Here is a 21568-nt window from a genome sequence, read left to right on the forward strand (position 1 = left end):
GTCCGTCAGCCTGTTGGGAGACGCTACAGTACAGGGCCTATGGGACAGTGTAGTCTTGGCGCAGACTCCTTGACCAAAAACAAGGTTTTATGCCTGCAAACAAGCGGTCTGGCAACCCCTTTCCCGACCAGATATTTTGTCAGTTTTATATTTTGATTATGTACACCCATAGGACATTCATATAGGCCAAGTTTGGTCCATGGGCTCCATGGGGTAAATTACACCCGCCGGAGGGCCTTTTCGGGGGGTCCCTGGGGGCCGAACCCGCCCTCAGGGACCAGGCTGACGGGCATTTTTTTAATGAGGAGGGTGGCCCCAGCAACTCTCAGGGGTCAAACCTTATGGGCTTGATGGGGTAAATTGACCAGCAGCCAGCTCTCAGACTAAAATGTTCGCTTGTGAAGAATGCGCGTATACATGCACATTATACTTCATGATGCAAAGAGTTCATTCTCTTTGTTCGGGACATCTGTAAGTAGCCTAAGCGCGCCAGGTGAATGACCCCATTGCTACAAAATGCATAACTCCCTTAAAAAATCATTTCTCAACAGAGCGCTCGAACGCTCCAAATCTTGCACAGTTCAGAACGGTACGCTTCGGTTCCCTTTAGAGCGCTTTAACGCACCCTATCTTAGTGGAGGAAACGGCGTCGCCGCAACTGCCGAGACTGATCAGTTGCGGCGAGTCGTGTGGCTCGAAAGACCCAAAATGGCTTGCGATCTCACTAAGATGACGACTACAAGGCGACGTCCGAGACACATGCAAACAAGGTGACAAATTGGAAGTGGCAGGGCTTCTCCGCGACGTCTTCGTAGTTACAAGGACGTATCCATGACGTCTCCACATAGACGCCGGTAGGTCACCATTGGTCACCATTGGTCACCACAAGGTTGCAGAGAAGTCTCGGAGACTTCATTTTAACACAGTGTATCAGAATTTAAAAAAAAAAACTTGCGATATAAAATACAATATATATATAAAACACCATTTTTTAAGTCATTGGATAACCTTATGAAGCCTTCTTTCACTTTAATAAAACGCAATCTGAGGTGTGTTTTTTTCAAAGAAATACACATAGCGGATGTAGCGGAAGATTGAATTTTACTTATCAATCATGGACAGAATGTGTTGACAAAGCATGCTTATTTTCAGCTTAATCCGATTATCCTTTCATTGTTGTTGCTCCGGTGGTGTACATCTTGCTTCCTTTTTTTTTTTGTCCCATTCATCCCCACAGCGATTAACCGCTTGAATAGACCTACCCTGTACTTCAGAGCCTCTTTTCTTAGTTCATATATTTCCAGAATGTGTGCTTTCTTTCCAATGTTTAGATAGGTTAGGAGAGTCAATCTGAAATGAGTTATATATCATTGAATGCTAAAAGTCTGCTCTTTCAGAATCTGCTCTTAACTAAAAATCCATGTCTGGCGACTTTTTGTTGGTTTTGTGATGCATGGTCCCAAATAATTACATATAATAAATGAAATAAATATGAATGATATGAATGATACGAATATGTATATAGGCCTATATATATATATATATATATATATATATATATATATATATATATATATCATTATTATTGTTATTATCATTATTGTTACTATCATTATTATTATTATTATTGTGTTTTTGAATATGTTTATGTTTATGTTTATATATAGATGTATACTGACTTTATTTCCCAACATGTATACGTCGGCCTATCCAGCTACAGTATAATAGACTTCATAGTGATTTATTCTCATACTCCTCAACGGTCTCCTTTGCTTTTGGTTGATGATAGGGATAATGACACCCTTTACACTGACCATGTCTTGATTTATAGTGATCTATGTTTTTTTTCTTCTGAATTCCTGACCACATTGTGTGTGTGTGTGTGTGTGCGTGTGTGTGTGTGTGCGTGTGGGAAAACTGTACGAAGTTCAGTGCAAAATAAAGCAAAGCAAACACAAGAAGTGCAAATAAACTCTGCTATCCAAAATGCTGCCCAAAAAAGGAACTATGCTTGATGTTTGATAGGCGCTGGTTTCTGTCACATGTGTGTTCTGCCTATTCAAAAAAGGCATTACTTAAAATAACGTATTCGGTTAAAATGGCAATATCAAATGCACCACATGCGACGAACCGACAACAGAGGGAGCGTTGAAATTACTCACTGTCTAACTTCTTCTGCATAGCATCTAGAAGTTCATCGTGAATATGTCCGGCACATACGCTCGATACTCTGCATCCGCGAAAGATAACATATATGCCTCTTCTCCTAGGTAAAGTCTTGAAAGATTCAGGACCTTTTAGTATGACTTATGTTTCGTAATCCCATAAATCAATAAACGAAAGTGTGAGAAAGAAAATACAAATAGCCAGAATACAAACAAAACATTATTTTGTGTCAGCAGAACAATTCTGTCGATTGCGCAACGACCTTGAGACTTCAATCGTGGTATCATCCCATAAGAAGTCTTCTAATGTTTGAATCACAGAGACCGTCGGGAGAGTTGAAGATTGATGTTCATTTAGAGTGACATATATGTGAAGTATGGGGGAAGATGAACGGAAGTCAGCCTAGCAACCAGAAGCAAACAATCTGATATCGTTAATGGGCCAGATGACTCGATCTCCTCAAACCGGAAAGACATGGTATCGAATCAAATAAGCAAACAAACAAACAAAACAAAGCATTATAAAGGCTGTTGACGGAGAAGTTCATAAAAAGCTGTCGGGCCAGGCACGTCACGCGGGCGATGTGCAGATGAATTTGTTATATTGTTAGTAATGCTATGTGCAGAATGTTGCGTGCAGCATGGGACGTCACCGCAAAACTACCGAAACTACCTCAAAACCGTGGGAAGCGTGCGACCGTGACGTGACGGGAAAACAAGAAGGAAGAAGTGGGGGAATTGTTTGGCTGTATATACTCGAATTCACGGCAATTTTCATTAGGAATTTGTAAGGATTTTTTTTGACTGACAACACTCTGTCATCACTCCCCTGTCAGTGACGAGTGTGTCGGCGTGCTTCCCCTCTATAGTCCCCTTTTGGTATCGGATGGAGTCGTGTTTCTTTGCCAGGGTCAGAGCAGAAACGCTACTCTGACTCTCTGTTAACGTTGATGTTCATGAACATACAGAAATAAGAATTAAACAAACGTACTGGTATGTGCATTCTGACTTAAAATATGAAGAGAAGTATCGAAATATCAGTATAAAAACACACACATATAACACAAACACAAACATATTGATGACTGAAACATGACAGTATGTACCCCTGTTGAAATGATGTCATTGACCTACAAACAAATCTTCACTTAAATATTTTGCTTTCAAATGAAATATACAAATACGATGAAAAGTATTGTGCATACTCTGAATCAAATTATTTTGGGGTCCAAGGAACGTAACAATGATCACATTACAGTGAAGGAAGACAAAGGGTATCGATTAATAGCATGATATTTAGAGTATATTTTGCTTAATTTTCGAACCAATTTGAGTGTTATGGTATTGCGGGTGCTGTTCGTTATTCCGAAGGTTCGCTATTTCGAAAGTTCGTTATTCCGAAGGGTCGTTAATCCGAAACACGCAAATTCCCTTTACCTAGAGGTTCGTTAATCCGAAAATAAAAAAGGGTTCGTTAATCCGAAAATTTGTGGCGTTAATCCGAAGGTTCGTTATTCCGAAGATTGGTTAATCCCAAAATGAAATTTGGAACAATGAACCTTCGGAAAAACGAATCTTAGGAATAAAGAGCCGTCGGAATAACGAAACTTCGGAATAACGAGCTGTCACGTAACCGGTATTGCATATGCAAGAGGTTAAACTATACTAGCAAGCTTCGAGATCTTATGAGGTCCTACCATGCTATCATACAGATATTTGTATGTCAACTGAGAAACGCGACGTTTCAGACCATGAAAAAAAGAAAGAAAAAACTACTGACAACCAATTAAGAAAAAAATTATTCTACCATCTAAACTATGTAATGAATATAACAATATATATGTAACCTATTATCTATTTTTATGCAATTTTATGCAAATAAGGTTTGCTATTTCAAAGGTTCGTTAATCTAAAAATAAAACAAGGTTCGCTATTCTGAAGATTCATTAATCCGACAACGAAAAGAAGGTGCGTACTAACCAACCTTCAGAAATTCGAAACTTCGGATTAACGAACCTTCGGAAAAACAAACTTTTTTCTTTCATTTTCGCATTAAGTAATCTTAACGCTAACTCGTCTAAACGTTGTGACATGTCTGTTTTCAGCGAAAACTTTGTTTACCATGAACGGGTTGAATTCTACTCCATGTATTAAGGTGTGCTATGGTAACAGGATTGAATATCTGATACCTCGTTGCTTTGAATGCAGTAGGTCAGTCTGCGATTGGATTTTAGCAAAGTTATATTGGCACGTTATAATAACGCATTGTATTGCATGCTATTTCCAAGAAGTGACGCAGCTGACCTCCGCAAAAGTTAATTTTGAGCTAATTGCGTATGAAGTTTTGGCTTTGGCAAAAACTATGATTACGTTCACATTCCTCGTGTAATACTCCCTTACAAGAGAATAGAACTTTGTTCTACTGTTCATAGCATTGGTTTGTAAATCCCTTCGAAAACCCACAGCGTCAGTTCATGGAAAAGCGAAGGCGTGTTTCCGCTGCATTTTCACAAACTGACGTAGGTCTGCATGGTTTTTACTGTTGTTGTTGGTGGTGTTTATATATATTTTTTTTGGGGGGGGGGGTGAGGAGGGAGGGGTGTCTGTATATGTTTATGTCCCCCCCCCAAAAAAAAAAAAAGTACGGATGAACCATAACAATACAAAGCGATCGACGAACATAGCTACCACAATGGTTAACTTTTAGCATTTCTCGTCCATAACATATACTCTACACCATAAAGTGAGTTTCACATTTACATGAGAACGGCGATATCATTTCTATGATATTTTGGGCAATTCCTCCGTGTATAAGCAGCAATGGCACTATCATAATATTGTATGTATTTTAGGTTTTTTTTTTAATTGCGCAATGCAAAGGTGATGGGAAAGGATACATTTAATGCCAAAAGGGAGGGAGGATGGAAGTCAGACGAAGTTAAGAAGGCCACAGACGTAGTACACAATGTATATCGACGCACTGCAGGGGGTTCTGCTATTGGATGAGGTGACAGTGTAGGATATATATACATACATATATATATATATATATATATATATATATATATATATATATATATATATATATATATATATAGTGTGTGTGTGTGTGTGTGTGTGTGTGTGTGACCCTGCATAACAAAACCAACAAAAAGTTGCCAGACATGGATTTTTAGTTAAGGGCAGACTCTGAAAGAGCAGACTCTCAGCTTTAAAATGATGCATAACTCAATTCAAATGGACTCCCCTAACCTATCTAAATATTAGAAAGAAAGCTCACACTCTGGAAAAGTGTGAACTGAGAAAAGAGGCTCTGAAGTACAGGGTCTAATCAAGCGCCTAATCTTTACCATGTCGTGCTAGATGTGCAATGAAAGGGACAAAACACAGGATGTACACCACCCGAGCAATAACAATGAAGAGATTATCAAATTAAGCTGAAATTGAGCATGTTTTATTAACACATTCTGTCCATGATTAATGCCAACTTGCAAAACAGTCGTGCATGGATTGTGATGGTTATTGCTCTATTGCAGTCACTAAGTCAAACTTTAACGATTATGAGAGAGTAAAGCCCACCACTTCCGGACCTTTAAAGGACATTCCAGACGATTTATATAATTTCACATCATATAGTACATAAATCTAGAGTGACAAGTATATTTGTGGAATTCATTGTGGTCTTAAGCAGATGAACCAATACTCTGAAAACTCCAAAACATAATACACTTAGAACAAGGTAGATGATAGGAAGCTCACATTCTTAGTCCAATCATTGTAATGTAACAATAGATATGTCATTCCATTACGATGCCACTTGATTAACAAGTTTATACCCGTGTAGAATTTATGCATGTTGCCTTCTTTTGCTCCACTTCCTTGACAATCGGTATGCTTGAGCACCCAATTACGCATTCTTATGTAAAGATGATGCGTCATCATCCTCGTTCATTGCGATTTGTTATGAATTTTTCAAAACGTTCTTATTCCTCATCCCAATCACGATGAATGAATTCTGAAAATCCGTACCCAGCGCTTATAACAACTTTATAGATGTTCAGATTTTAAAGTCTTAAAAAAATCATCTGAAGGTCCCCTTTAAGGAAATATCATCCCTTGTGATGTCGTGGTATGAATGATGCTTAATTCCGTCAATCTAAATGTCAGCAGCTGTTCCAGGTTTCTCTTCTTAGATTCCACATGATAGTCTGATTAATCTGCTCCTCTTCCTCTGTAAAGATATTAAAGGGATTGTATAGTTTTGGTTGAGACATTTTTGTTGAGATAATGAGAAACCTCTGATGAAATACGAAAGAGCATGGTAATTCCAAGAGGAATTCAACGTTTATTTGATAAAAATTGGTTTTGAAATGACTGATATATCCAAAACGGAGCAACTCTAATAGGCAGACATTTATTATGAGCTCTCTTGTGGAGACACTGTATTAGCATAAGTTTGAATGATGGTAATGTCAACTGATTAGTCTATAACATTGCTTGATGTATTCACAATATTGCCTGTATAGCAAACTGTTTCTCAATAAGCCCCATGTATTCTTTTTTCCGCAACAATAACAAGCAACAGAACAAGAGAAATGAAATAAAACGAGACAGATATTCATGGAAGTGAAGTGACTTTTGGTATAAGATAAAAAGGATTGCCAAGTAACGCATCAAACAAGACAAGTTATCCCCCCTTAAAAAAAAACACAAAAAACCCCACGAATTTATGATACAATGCTAAGATGCCCTGCTGTCAAAGTGGTTTTGAGGAAATGTAGTGGTTTGTCTCTTTCTGTGTTTGCGTGTTTATTTTTCTATGTTTTTTTTGTAGTTTCTTTGCTCTGACAATTTGAAGTGCTAATTTGTTTGATATTCTGGGTGATCGCTGTCAAGGTCTGGAAGCAAAAAGGAACTCAACAAGACATGCATTTCCGTCGAAGAAAGGCTAACGTTATACAAAGCGGACATCCTCTCAAGGAAGTAGGACAAGTGTGAACGTTACCACAGTACCGATTTGGCACAGGTTAAAACCGCGTTCCGTTCTTCTGAAGTACATTGTAGCATTGGTTATATCGGGTTGACTGGTTTGGCTAGAGACGACGTTTCTAGAAAACTCTCTCGTCTCACGCCGAGCCGCTCTTCCGGAGCGCCCCCGCGCCACTTCCCCGGCAGACCGTAACGCGCATTACGAGCAGTTCAATGTCACGCCTGACAGTTCGCGTCGTGAGGGAAATCATCAATGGTAATAGGTGAAAACAACTCGTCTGAATTGGATGAAAGACAGGAAAAGAGCGAGATCAAGATATAATTATAGAGGGAGAGATGGGGGGGGGGGGGAAGGAGAAGGAATATGGCCCTAGACATGCCAACGTGGGACGTACATGAATACAACTCCCCCTGTCCCCCTCTCGGAAATCGCCCTGTTTGGAACCATCCTTTCTGATTGGTTTTACACATCTGCGTGCTTATTGGCACTGACCACAGCAGTAGCACTGACACGAAGACAGAACCTGAGACCAAACTTTCTCTAAATATTATTTCGAAATAACTGTACATCTATTGAATAAAATGTTATTCTTGACACTATTTATCTATCAATCATCTTGTTTTCTTAATCTTAATCTTTTTAATCTCATTAGTTTGCCGTTAGACACGTTGTTGCCTCATCCCGTCCTGTACATATCACCACACTGAGTGATGTCTGGTGTAATGGCAGGCTCAATGTTGTCCACGAAATTAAACGGTACCCCGTGGATAAGCCATTCTGTGTTTATCCATAATGTTATAGTGGCCATGCTTCACAAAACCAACAAAAGTCGCACGACCTGATTTACCGTGAGGACTCAAAACGGGTGAAAAGGGAAAACCTGGGCAATTCTTCTTTGTTTGTTTGTTTTTTTTTCTGAGAGAACAATAATCCATTTAAATATTTTTTTTTTTGAAAGTTTGGAATCATAAAACGACTGGGAAATTGACTTTTTGCTGTCTTTTTTTTTTATTTCTAAAGAACACTTGTCACTTTCAACTTTTGAAAGGATGATGCTCTTGCGTTGGAAGTTATTATCGGTTATAAATGAATAGAATGTACCTAGTGATGTGCAAACTTTCAGTTTTGGTCTAAATTATCCCCCCATAGCAGTTGCCGTGGAGTTATGTCTCTTCTTTATTCCGTTCATTGCAGAGAGCACAGCATGGTAAAATTGCACACTTGAGTAGACACTTTTTTTCAGCACACACGGATCCAGATGGCGTATACTTTCTTTCCATTAATAATTGGGAAAGTCCATTTGTTTCTGTTTATCGTTATGTCATTTCAAAGTTTAGAGTCTGCTCTTTTAGAATCCGCCCTTAAAGGTCCAGTTTACTTTTTAAGAGAGATGTGATTTAAAAGAAAAACCAAGATATCACATTTGATGCTTATGTGTAGGTCTGTTGTATCACAAAACATCCTACCGTATAAAATTTTTGCTAAAAAGCCTAAAATATAAGGAGATATCAGTATTTTTCTCACTAAACCGAAACTGTAGACGGTTTAGTCCTGAAACATTTTTGTTATAACTTTTGTTCACATTTTGTGTAACTAACAATACTTAACATCGATATACGGATTCAAATTTTTACAGTGGTTGTTTCTATCCCGAACTCACATTTTAGAAGTAATTTAAAGCACTAATGCTGGGTTTTTGTTTCTTCTGCAAATGGTAAAGTATGCCTTTAATAGGGAAAGTCCAATTATTTTGTTTCGATTTAACGTTATGTCATTTAAAGTGTAGAGTCTGCTCTTGTAGAATCGGCCCTTAAAAGAGAAGTTCACCTTCATTACATTAGGACAGAGAATGCAGCAACATTAGTGAAATTATTGGGTAAAATTGGACAATCCGTTCTAAAGTTATGAATTTTTGAAGTTACAGTTCCGCGATCGCTGGATATAGACTACTGTGCAGAGCTTGTGGTGTCATGGGTATTTTTGTGTAGGACGATATATAAAGAAAATATGAAAAATTCAACATATTTTCACTTTTCTCGCTCAATAATAGACGACATGAGTTGTCTCTTTCAGAAGGCAGGGGGGGAATAATAGTATCCTTAACATAGTACGTCATTTACAATTGAGCTGAGGGTTGTACTTTTTTCAAGAAATTAGATTTTGTGGAATTCTCGTTATATTTCCCACATATCGTTCTACGCATGTGACATCATCAACCGTATTAGCCTTCTCATCCAGCAGTGACTGCACAAGAACTTTAAAAATTCATAACTTTTGAATGCATTGTCTGATTTTCCTCAAACGTGCACAGATGTGTTCTACTTACTCTCTAAAAAGAAATCGAGTGAAAAATCCATGTCTGGCGACTTTTTGGTGGTTTTGTGATACAGGGTGACATACAATAAGAAAAAAAACACTGTAATTCTTCTTTGGGCCCTGCTCTGCGTGCAAAATTCAAATCCCATTTACATACCTCGTAATTTATCATTATGATTACGAGTCTTGTGCATAACGTGTGAGTGCGTATGTATGCGTGCGTGTGCATTCGTTTGTTTGTTTGTGTGTGTGTGTGTGTGTCTGCGTATTAAAGTGTTTGTTTGTCTGTGCATGACGTCATGTCTGTAATCTATGTTCCGTGACTGACATGGTTCAGGTGCAGACAAGTTATTAACTAACCAAGCTTGACTGATGTACACAAGCTGTTTTGCCTAGTATAGTGGAACATTAAGGAGTGATTAAACTCTTTGAAAAGCGACATATTCTACTAAAATCATTAAAAACATCATAAAAACGATCTGATTACTAGACGCAATCCCAACTAGAGTCCCTGATTAATACAGTGATGGATCATTACAGCGCAATGGCACGTTGTCTCTTATTGATTGTGATCAGTATCCAACAGTTAACTTTTCCCTTTGTTCCAAATCATATTTAACGATATCAGAAATTGAAAAAAAAAATAAATGAAAAGGAATGAGAAGTATCTTATTAATCAGCATCGCGTGTTTGTGTGGGAACTGTCAGTCAGAACCCAGTTCATTTGAATAAGGTAAGTGGAATGGCTGATTAGGAAGCGTAGCCCACGCGTACAAACACACAATAGAGGGCGTCCTACACATTCCATATCACCACCTGTATAGCATACTGTAGTTAGGTCTTCCACCTTATTGGCCATAGACTCATGGGCATGACGGGTTACAAACGGAAAATTATAATCATTAAATACACGAAGATTCAGTGTCTATCGTGTCTCATATAAGTGAACTTATAATTTCACTCCATTCCTGAAATTTCCAAGAGGGGATGAATAATTACAAACTCTGCTTAGAGGTCTTTATAAAGACTACTGTCTTTTTTTTTTTAACATGCGAAAGTTTAAAAAGTTTTTTCAAACCCATGACGATAGAAATAGTTCCCCGAAATTGTTACGAAAGTGTGTCAAATCTATAAATGATGAGTAGTTTGTACATACAAATGTAGATTCACTCTTATCAACAATACCTAATTATATTTTTTGACTGGCTGGTACGTTTTTTTTTTCTAAATAATTCATTTTTTTAAAAGATTTATTCCAGTATCTTTGTACGAAAAAAAAAAAAGTGAAGGGGCTTGGAGAAGTCCTTTATATTCGTAAGGTATATGCCGTCAGGGATTAATCCCCCCCCCCCCACACACACACACACACAAACCACACACAGGCGCACGCTCACTCACACACCTGAAGGGAATCACACCTGTCACACCTGCGTGGATGCTCAACCTTGATAAGTAAATATTTTGACGTTTATGCGTGAGGGTAACAAAGCAGGGGAGCCAATGAGAGCCTACATAAATAACCTCGACGATGATTGTTGGATTTGGCAAGCACTGGGTATATAAAATAATTAAAAACTAATCCACATACTTCCTGTTGGTACGGGTCAGATTATCAATTTGAACATCCTCAATCGCACGTACCACAGAGGCAATTTGCAAATCCAAAGGAATTTCATGTTTTCCCAATAGCAATAGCCGACATGTTTGCAAAATATGCTATGAATGGCCTGAATCCAGATGATAAAAGAAGCTTCGACGTCTCTGTAACGCCATTTCGTATTCTGCAGCTTTAAAAAGAATCCCCTTAATCATTCATTCAGTCACTCGTTAATCTATCATAATTCATTCACTCAATCGTTTACTTATTATACTATTCTTTGTAATTTTATTGTAATTAGGTAATGGTCTGTTGAAGAACATGACAATGAATTGAATTAAATCGAATTGAGTTGAATATGACTACTCAAAGAGCAATTCCACATCGACGTTTGTGCTGGCTTTAACTGATAGAAAAAAAATCAGATAAACAAAATGTTATGAGTTTCGTGTGAAGAGTTCAATGAAATCAGACTGAGATAAGAAAAGTTTGGAATCCGAATGTTTACCATCTTTTCAATAATCAGTGATATCAACCACCACTGTCATTCTCAACTTTGTGGAGATGATAATATCATTACCTGATGAATTTCTACATGCGATCACAAAATAATCTTTATCACCTTTTTGACATGAAAAAAAAAGACTTATTGAGAATCATTGACCAAATATTATTCATGATTGTTTGCAGGCGAATTAGGGAGATGTGAGGTGACTATTATCATCACATCTTAGTCTACCGATGTGTGTTTAAGGTGCGTTTGTGTTTTCAAGGTGTTAACCCTTGATCATACCTCCAAGTATTTCATTTGTGTGTGTTTTGTTCCTTCAGTTGAAAAAAGGAGAGAATTATAAGATACCAAATCGCCACAGAGGCACTGTTATCCTAGTCAAGCAAACTGCTTGTTGATAACGGTATCCTCTACCTGTATATCTTAAGATAAATATACAGTATTTCGTACACTATACATGGAAATATGTCTTTGTAAGTCTTGTCTACATTTTGGTGTAAAGTTGTTGATTTTGTCATAATTATTTCATTTGTGCAAGCGGAGAATTAAAGCATGTCATTCGTATTTTGAGTCCGATTTTAAATCTAATTGCACTATTCTGTTCGTTTGATTTTACCCAAATGAACACATAGCTCTTGGTAACTGTTTTATTGAAGGTCAAATTTAGTATGGTAGGGCTGCACGTGGATTTCACAACTTGCTTCCTATCATCAGCGTGAGTAAGAGATATTTGATGAACTGCGTTCGCAAGTTAGCTCTGTGCCAAAATTATTGGCCCAAGGCGAACTCTTCTTTTTTTCATGAAGTCATCAAGACACTCATTTGCCAAGTATATAATCTAATTAGGTATTTTTGCTCTTTCTTTCTCTCTCTCTCCCCAGGTGGCCAAATCGCTTCGAGTCAGGAGAGTCGAAGCGATTGGCGGCGTAAATTGCGTCTTTCAGCATAACTCGAGCGTTCGGGGACGAGGCGGACCGTTCCGCGCCGTGCACGGTTAGCAGCAGTCGGCAGCGATAGCACATTGCCTGAGGTACAGCCAGCTGTCTAGCTGCTTCGACAGCTTTGTATGTGAAGGTGCTCCGTGTCTTTTCATTCAGATTGAGTTACCGGCAACGGCGGGGAATTAAGTGACATGGACATTAATGAGTTTGAAACGTTACTAGATGTGTCCCCCCTTTTTGATGGAGTGTTCTGTCAGACCGCATCAATTGCAGGGATTGATCTCAATTTTACAACCGGTTCCGAATGAAAGTGTGCAGATACAATCCAAACCGAACGACGTGAAAGCTGATGATTAGAGGGCCAGTTACAATAATATCAATCAGAAACAAATAAAGCAATTATGGATACTATACTGAAACTCTCATATCGCGCGGGTGCGCTTTGCAAGTTGAGAGAAGAACACACCTTTTCTTCTCGTTTCTTGAGCGAGTAGAAATACAGAAATCTCAATTCCTCCTGTACAGATAGATGGATATTATAGCAATGTGTCATATCATATTTGTAAATAAACGCTGACAGTACGTGACACACGAGCACATAACGGGGAAGGATTTTTCCAGATGGGATGGTTGCGTCCTCGTCAGTTACAGAACATAACTCTTTATATATGAATTTACGATTATATACAATGTATAATTTTAACTTTATAGCTTCTATATAGCCCTTTCAAGCAATCTCCAAGAGTTCGCTACTGCTTATAATGGCGAAGGACGCATGCCGATGAAATTTGTGAAAAGTCGTTATATGCTTTATTTGTCCGTGGATGTTTTGTTATTTACTATGACTATTAATCTTAGGATGAAGGTGGCATCAACCGGAAGCATTAGATAGTAAAGCCACGCACTCAATACGAAACTTTCGTCGCACATATCTTTTAAATATTGATAATTCTAAATTTGTTCCAGTATATATCTTTTAAATGTTTACGTCCCGAGGAACCTTCGTATAGTTGAAGGTGAACAGTGACATTTCAGCGATTAAGGTCATCCGGAAAGCAGTGAAGGATAAAATCATTCCATCCTCCAAACTCTATTTTGTCTACAGGTTTAAATCCAACGTCTATGGTATTTTCCTCTTTGGTGTTACCCGCTTCCTTTATTGTTGCTATTGTTGGTGTTGTTTATGATATGATCCTGAAGTTAAATGTTGAAGGGGGAGGGGGTGGCGAAAACGTTCCCAATGTCTCTGCCGATAGAATTCCCTACTTACAACATAATCCGTCCTTGGAGATTAAGTCGTCAATGACCGACATTGAACACTAGAACTTGGAGGGGGGGGGGGAGGTGATAAAAGGAAAGCGAATTTTCTGATAACCGCCGATAACATGTCCATTTCCTATGGCAAGTAAATGTCAAACACATTAGGCCAAATCTGCCTTTTTCTAACCTTCATTATCTAGGTCTCTGAGCCTTGCCGCTTAACGCCAGAAGTGATCAGTCCCCCATTGCCTTCTTTTTGATTATCTATGGCATATGTAGAATGGATTCCTCTTCGTTTTCCTTTTTGTTTTGTTAAAAAGCACAGCGTATTTTCCCTTCTTTTAAAGGTAGACATGGTAAGGCTCCTGTATTCTTCCAAGTCCAACTCATATAACCGTCTTACAAGGCAAGCTCCGTCTGCGCTCTCACACAGCACGTGCCACCAATCCTATGACGCATGCGCGGCAGAAGGAAAGGCGATAAATGGGGGGTTCCTGGCGAAGATAATAAGTGCGAGAGCATTAGTAAGCTGGGAAGTTTGCAAGCGATACTGCGATGCGTCCATCGCGCAGCAATCAATTAATGACGCCGTGATAGCGGAAACGGCTCAGTAAAGGAGAGAGATTCTAAAAACTCCATCAACCCCCATAGGAATCGCCCGCCAGTGTCTTGTCTCGCATTGTCCAGCAATGTTGTGACTTCTGTTTAGGTTTTCCTTTCAAATCATACCAAAGGAGAGAAGACTTCGGCTTGTGAATGATTAACACGGAATCGATTTCAGTATCTTGTCACTTTTGCACCAGTAACCCCACTGCTGACTTCGTGAGGGACATGCAGGCCGCGGAGAGTGTACCTGCACCAATTTGCGTGTCTTCGACCAAGTTTAGGGTGTTTCGCAATTTGCCACATTCTGCAGAAGGATCAGACGCTGTTCATCAACAATGATGTGCTCTGGTAGTTGACGTGTTCCACAGAGCCTCATTTAGGCCCGAAACTGTTGGGAGGAAGAGACGGAGAATCGTCGGTGTAGAATTTTTCATCCACAAGGTTGAAGGTTCGGGCCAGTCCTACTGTTAATTGTAGTTTCGTCATCGATTGCCGCTGCGGCCACGCACAACTACAATAAGTGGAATTGGGGCCATTCTTTTTTTTCCAAGCGCAGACTTTAGTCTGTTTTTCCCATCGAGAGTATTTTTTTTTTCAAACTGCAGGAAAATTTCGCGTTTGACCGCTTAGCATCTTTCAACAACAGAAAGTGCTGTTAGTTATCCTTGTACAGTAGTATACACCCATAACTGAGAAATTCTGATTTAATTTCAAGCGAACAGGGATGATATACTCGACTACGCGATAAACTGGGCTACAGTGAAGGGATAACACAGATTGTGACGCGACGCTTTGGAGCGGCGATTGTTTTTCTGGAGATACGTCCAACATGGAGCTGAAATACTGGAAATTTGTTGTAATGGACCCTTTATTGCCATGGAGGACTAGGGCTAGAAGGTGGTCACACGCTGTATGCGGGCTACCGATTATTATTGCAAGAACTTCCCTGCTATTCCTCTCACTGAGCTACGTCTTCGTTTCGTCGGATGCCTTCAACATCGACACGCTGTTACCGACGGTCCGGAGCGGGCCGGAGATGAGTCAGTTCGGATACTCGCTGGCCATGCACAGGGAGCTTGGTGAAGACATGTAAGTCTCTTTTTTATAAGCCTTTTATCAAAACACTGCTTTATTCTTCGGCCACTCCAAAGTATTTGTTCATTCAAATACTTTTTAAAGTCGAAAGTTGTTTTATCATCTCCATGTAATACACGCTTTTGTCTGTCAATGTTAAACGATATCAACAGCAACAAAAAGAACAACAACAATAACAACAACAACAACAAAGGGCCTTATCTCTTCTACTCTCTAATAGGTCGACTCTTGGAGGACGGAGGTAGCTTGCACCACTCGACCCATTTCATTATCTTCTTCTTCTTTCTTTTTTTTTCCAAATCACACTAATGACCATGTTCTAGCTGACCTAGGACTCACCTCACGTAATCTCGCAGTGCTTGGAATTGTCTTCCGAAATGAGATTCCGAACGCACTAAAACGAAAACCACATTTCGGATCTATGTAAGCCTATGACTGTTACAATGTAAAAACGTTAAGTGTAATCTCTGTTAAAGGGATAGTATAGCATTGGTGGAGGTAAGAATTAGACGTTTACCTTTTGGCGAGATACTTAGAAACCACTTTTTATGTTAAAAAGAATACAATTCTAGGAGGAATTCACTGTTTATTTGATGAATATCTATTTTGAAATGGCTGATATCAAAAATAAAGTAAAACAAAGCGACCCTAATATAAAGGAGGGTCCCTCCTTTTCTTAGGATCGCTTTGTTTTGGATATCGATTTCTCAGCCATTTCAAAACTGATTTTCGTCAAGTATCACATTGCATGCTCTCTCAAATCAACATGACTTGTGATGTTTGCACCTCCATTGCAACCAATGTGTATTGCAAATAATGGTATGGTTCTCGTTTAGAACGGCTTCAAGAATAGTTTGCCCAAGGAGAGAGAGAGAGAGAGAGAGAGATAGAGGGGGGGGGGGGGTAAGCTCTATGATTTAAAGCGTAAAACCTTTATGACGCATACGCTCCTTGAATCATTCTTTTTGAAGAGACAAATCTCGCCTGCCCTACATGTTGCTCGTGGTATTATGGGGCTATTTTTGTTCGCGCGTCTATCTTATTGGTTAAAGATAGAACGAGTACCCTGTCAGGAATAGCTGGAGACACATGAAGCTTATGTGCACATGCTTTTTTTTAGCAAAGTTTCCCCCGATACAGCATTGATTGCATCGTGTCAGTATGTAGTATAAATGTCAGTCTCTGCGTTGCTGTTGTGCAACTTACAATACACCAAATGGCATGCCATGACATCAGAGAAGACATTCTTCAGATTTGAGGGAAAATTACAAAGGGGGTGTGAGGAGGAGGAGGAGGTTTGGAGTAGGAGGAGGAAGAAGAAGAAGAAGAAAAGGAGGTGGAGTCGGGACAGGTGTGAGGAGAGCTGGATATCATCTTATACTATACATTTCATACTGAATATATTCAGGGCGCAAGGGACAACCAAATCTAGGCGCCTGTACATAAATATTTTGATAAAATGCGTGGCATACCGACAGTGAGTGACAAAGAAAGCATATTCAATTACCTGACGTTCAAGCATGAAACAGAACCACATAATGCAAGTTGGATAAGAAGTTGATGCCATGCTTTTAGCCCCACAACTCTCGAATTAGTTTTTGCAGGAAAGCTGGTAAAGGGATCCTACCGTCAAAAAGCAGGACCCCGCAGAGGAGGGATTGATATTTTACGTTAGTTCTGAAAACTTATGCTTGAAATTTACTTATTCCTCCCTCTCCGCCATACAGCAAGAAAATGGTAATTACATCATACTTTGTCGTTCCACCTCCTAGCGGGCGTTCATTGTCAACAGAACTAATCAAAACAACTACACCAATAAAGCCAGCTTTTCCTGCATTACATAGTGGCGCCTTATTTGAATGTTTATAGTCTCTTAAACTTTTGCGTGCTTTGAGTGCTGATTTGCACAGAAAACCAAATAGCGTTGTACACACTATCCAAAGTCACTGGCATTGAAAGACTTAACAGAAATTTTAAAGTGACACTCGATTTGCCTCGGGTGGACTGGACCAAAGTTTGTGAAACTCATCACAATTAACGAAGGAATATAACGCAGCGCTTATGGATTATATATGTGTTAGAGTCGTACAGTATTTTACACAGGGGGAGAAACGCCACAGAATTTGGTAGAACGAAGATTCGCTTGCCAAGGTCACTCATCATTTCTATAAGTATATAGGCCACTTCATTTCGTACGTATAATGTTATATTTTGCCTGATATTATTTACTAAGCTGAAGTTATGAGCTATCGCTTATTCAACAACAGAGATTAAGAAGCAGATTCAAAGAAGACAGATGAATGACAAAATATAAATGGATATTAATCAAACAGAGTGTGTATATATTTAGAATTTATGTCGTTAGAGAGACCAAAGAATGCATGTTTCAAAGGCATGAAGGCTGCAACCAATTTTGGAATCATTTATCCTTTTCAAATGATTGGCCTAAAACGTTGGGTTCTTAGGATACCAAGTATATCGTGTAAGAAATGAAGATAGTCAAAACTGAGACAGAGAGAGAGAGAGGGGGGGGGGGGAGGGACCCATAGATAGATACATGTAGATACATAAATAGATAGATGTAGATAGATAGATAGATAGACAGATAGATAGATAGACATAGATAGACAGATACACACATACACACATACATACATACATACATATAATAATACATATATACATACATACATATACAGATAGATAGATGGATGGATGGATAGATAGATATACAGATAGATAGATAGATATATGGATAGGTAAGTAGAGGTGTAATTAGATAAAGAGATAGCGAGATAGAAAGGAAGAGAAAATGCTTTAACATAGATAGAGAATTGAGAGAGAGAGAAAGAGAGAGGGAGAGAGAGAGAGAGAATCAGAGAAGCTGGCAGAGAGCGGTATATAGGCCTGTATATTAAAAATGCTAAAGGCAATTCAATATGTTATACATTCTACATCCTATACTGTGACATGCACCCCACCCCCATCCCCCCCCAAAAAAGATGAAAACGACTGCAACAAAAGCTATATATGAAACAGGAAAAAACCAAAACGAAATGGTATTTTGTTTTTACTTATCATATAGTCAGAGTACAATGTATCAGGAAATACCGTTAAGGTCTCCCCTCTATATCGACTGAACCGGTACTCTCAGGTTTAGAAGAAAAAAAAAAAGGAAAAATAAGAATATCACTTTTCCATTTTTCCGGCGCCGTAACCTATATGGCACCCAGACGGCAATTGGATACACAGGCTGCCCAGGCACTGGAACGAGTCCAGTTAGTTTTGTATTATTGTCGTGAAATGTCATTCGATAATGACATACTCTGTCTCTCTGAACACTTTTAAAGACACATATTTCTGATCAGCTCCCAGAAAACTGCAGAAAGCAAACGAAACAAAACAAACAGAACGAAAAAAATAAAACAAAGACAAACAAACAAACAGAGAAAAAACAAACAACCAAATAGATGAAATACTAATCAAACTGATACAGCCCATTCAGACCACTTATCTCTCAACATTGATCATTTCCATTTAGTCTTATATCTCCTTTTTTATAAACCTTTACGTCATTCCTCTTCTTTTTTTCCGTTCTTACTCTCTACATAGCTATGGAAAGTCAGAAATATGTAATATCCACATGGCACATCCGATATTAGTAAGCAGAGGGTTAATGAAATGCCATATTCTTCTATTTTCCCTGAGGTATTCTACTATACTTCACGAGTGTTATATAGCATGTTTTTGTTCTGCTTATTTGTCTGTTTGTTTGTAATAATTCACATTGAATCCCGATATATTCACATTATCTCACTTTTGTGGATCTTTAATGTAATTGCCCACAGTCTCTATATTACAGCAGTGTAGGATGTGAAACCTAAGCAGTAGATGGGGGCAGGGCGATTAGGTGACGTATTAATCTCAGCTTAGTAACGTTATAGCATCACTCTATTAATGTCTTCGAAGAGTGACTAATGTTGACGATCGGCTAAACGGCGGCATTAACCGCATTTTCACGGTCTTGTCAGTTCCTTGTCCTCTTCCTCGACTTGGTAAGTAAAAATAGAAGAGACACTGAGACAGTGAACTTTCAAAGTTATCCGTAATCACAATACTCAGGTCAAACAATATTTCGGACTCTAACTACACAGCATTCGTCAAGTGATTTGTTATAGAAATATTATGCCTTCTGGCACACCGATACATACACGTATATATCGTCTCCGAAATTTGGTATGGATTTGGAATTCCCCGTCGGGGTACCCCGTGTCCAGTTTAAGATCATAGTAGCTTACGGTGTCTCTAATGAAAAGGCTATCCTCCGTAAGTAGAATCGTATTAATGTTAGCATCGTGTTCATCATCATCATCATCATTGTCGTTATCACCATCATCATATCTATCATTATCGTTGCTGTCATCAGCAGTGATACCGCAGTATTGGCCTACTATAGTCCGCTGTGGCAGTAGTGGTAGCAGAGTAACAAAACTATGCCAATACCAATCGTTTGACTTTCAGAGGCGTTTCTTAATAGCCGGACATTGTAGGTGTAGGGTCCGTAGACGTATGCTCTAGGGTGTATTTCGCTTGCTGCAAGTTTCTTCTCCACACTTAAACTTTTGTGTCTTACTGTGTTATTCCCCTGTAGGACAAACATAACATGACATTAGTGAGTCACCAATACACCTGCACCGACAACCGCACTTGCACCGGCGGCTTGAATTAAAAAAAAAAGAGAAAACAAAAACCGAAGAAAAAAACTCAAAACATGGCAAATTAATCTTTAAACTACATTTTTGGCTAGTTGTCATCATCTTTTGTCCTTTGTGTCGCATGCGATTCCTTCGTATTTGGTGGAACTGTCGAGTTTTAGATACGTATTTTACTTTATTGAAGATACATGTACATGGAGGTTTAGTGCGCCAGCCATTATCACCACCAACAGCTACAGCAACCAAAATGAATAGGCTGTCAACTATCTGAACAGCGAAGTTCTGTGAACTTGTTGACAGTCGAACAGCTGAGAAACATGTGGTTTTATTGTTTTACATCGTTGTGTCATTGTGTATGTTGACGTGTTAGTTTTTTTTCCCTGACTGTTTAACATAAAGCAACTCCCCCTTGATTCGCTGAATCCGCTGGTTTGCTTTTTTTTTTCTTTCTCTTCCGCACGTGTGTCGTCGTGATGCCGCCGCAGTTGCTGAAGCGGATTTGTGTAACATTGCTCCGCCACTGACATTGACTGTGGGGATGTCCCATACGGACACCGCACCGCTCTGTCAGCGATTAACCTATGCCCTGCCGACATTGTCGTTGGTGTAGACGTGGGCAATTTCGCCAAACAAGACAAGTGTTCGTAGTCCTTACCCCCCCCCCCCCCCCCCTCCCCCCCCTCCCCCCCCCCCCACACACACATACTGTGCACACTCACAAAGCAGGCGATTAACCATACAAAGCTGGCGACCTTTAAGGATTCTCCTTGACTTTAGCCTTGAATGCCATCGGGATTAACTCGTTTGCCACTGCTCTGCATGGTTGTGAGGCTGTCGCTGTGGCTGTACTTCTTTGCCCATGATCTCGTCTGTGCGGTCACATGTCCAAGGGGGCAAACATGACATAACATAACATTGCATTTGATAACAACATAATCCCCTCATCACAACAGGAAACGGCGTCATGTGACAATTGGTTCGAATTGTATTGTCACTCTGTTTATTCAGGGAGGTGGAATCCTCCCTGGTTTATTCCGTGCGAGTTCACGCGTGTGCTGGTTCACGCATTTGGCACCAAAACGCGTGTTTAATCTCGTGTAACTTTACGCTATATACACAATATGATAAGGGCAATGATCTATCTATCTGATCATTATGGTACTGTTGATTGAATGAATAAAAGTCATGGCGTTCGTTCCAATCTCTTGCTTGTGCTTTCCCCAACATAGTTATAGTGAGCAAACAATCTTGGGATAAATGTCAAGTACAACGATGTGACAGCAACCCTTAAACTCGGAAGTTGGAAAACCTACAGGCGTCTAGCCATTCAGACAGCCATAGAGACCCTTCGCCCGCCTGCTTGTGTAAATGT

General features: G+C 39.3%; 1 pseudogene; it reads left to right on the plus strand.

Moving 5' to 3' along the window:
* The first annotated feature begins 15215 nt into the window (after positions 1-15215).
* Positions 15216-21568, plus strand: part of LOC139724621 (integrin alpha-8-like) — a 59726-nt pseudogene continuing 53373 nt past the window's right edge.

The sequence above is a fragment of the Diadema antillarum genome, unplaced genomic scaffold (assembly GCF_040938485.1).
Source record: "Diadema antillarum isolate AM-2024a unplaced genomic scaffold, OU_Dant_1.0 scf00000224, whole genome shotgun sequence".
Classification (NCBI taxonomy): Eukaryota; Metazoa; Echinodermata; class Echinoidea; order Diadematoida; family Diadematidae; genus Diadema; species Diadema antillarum.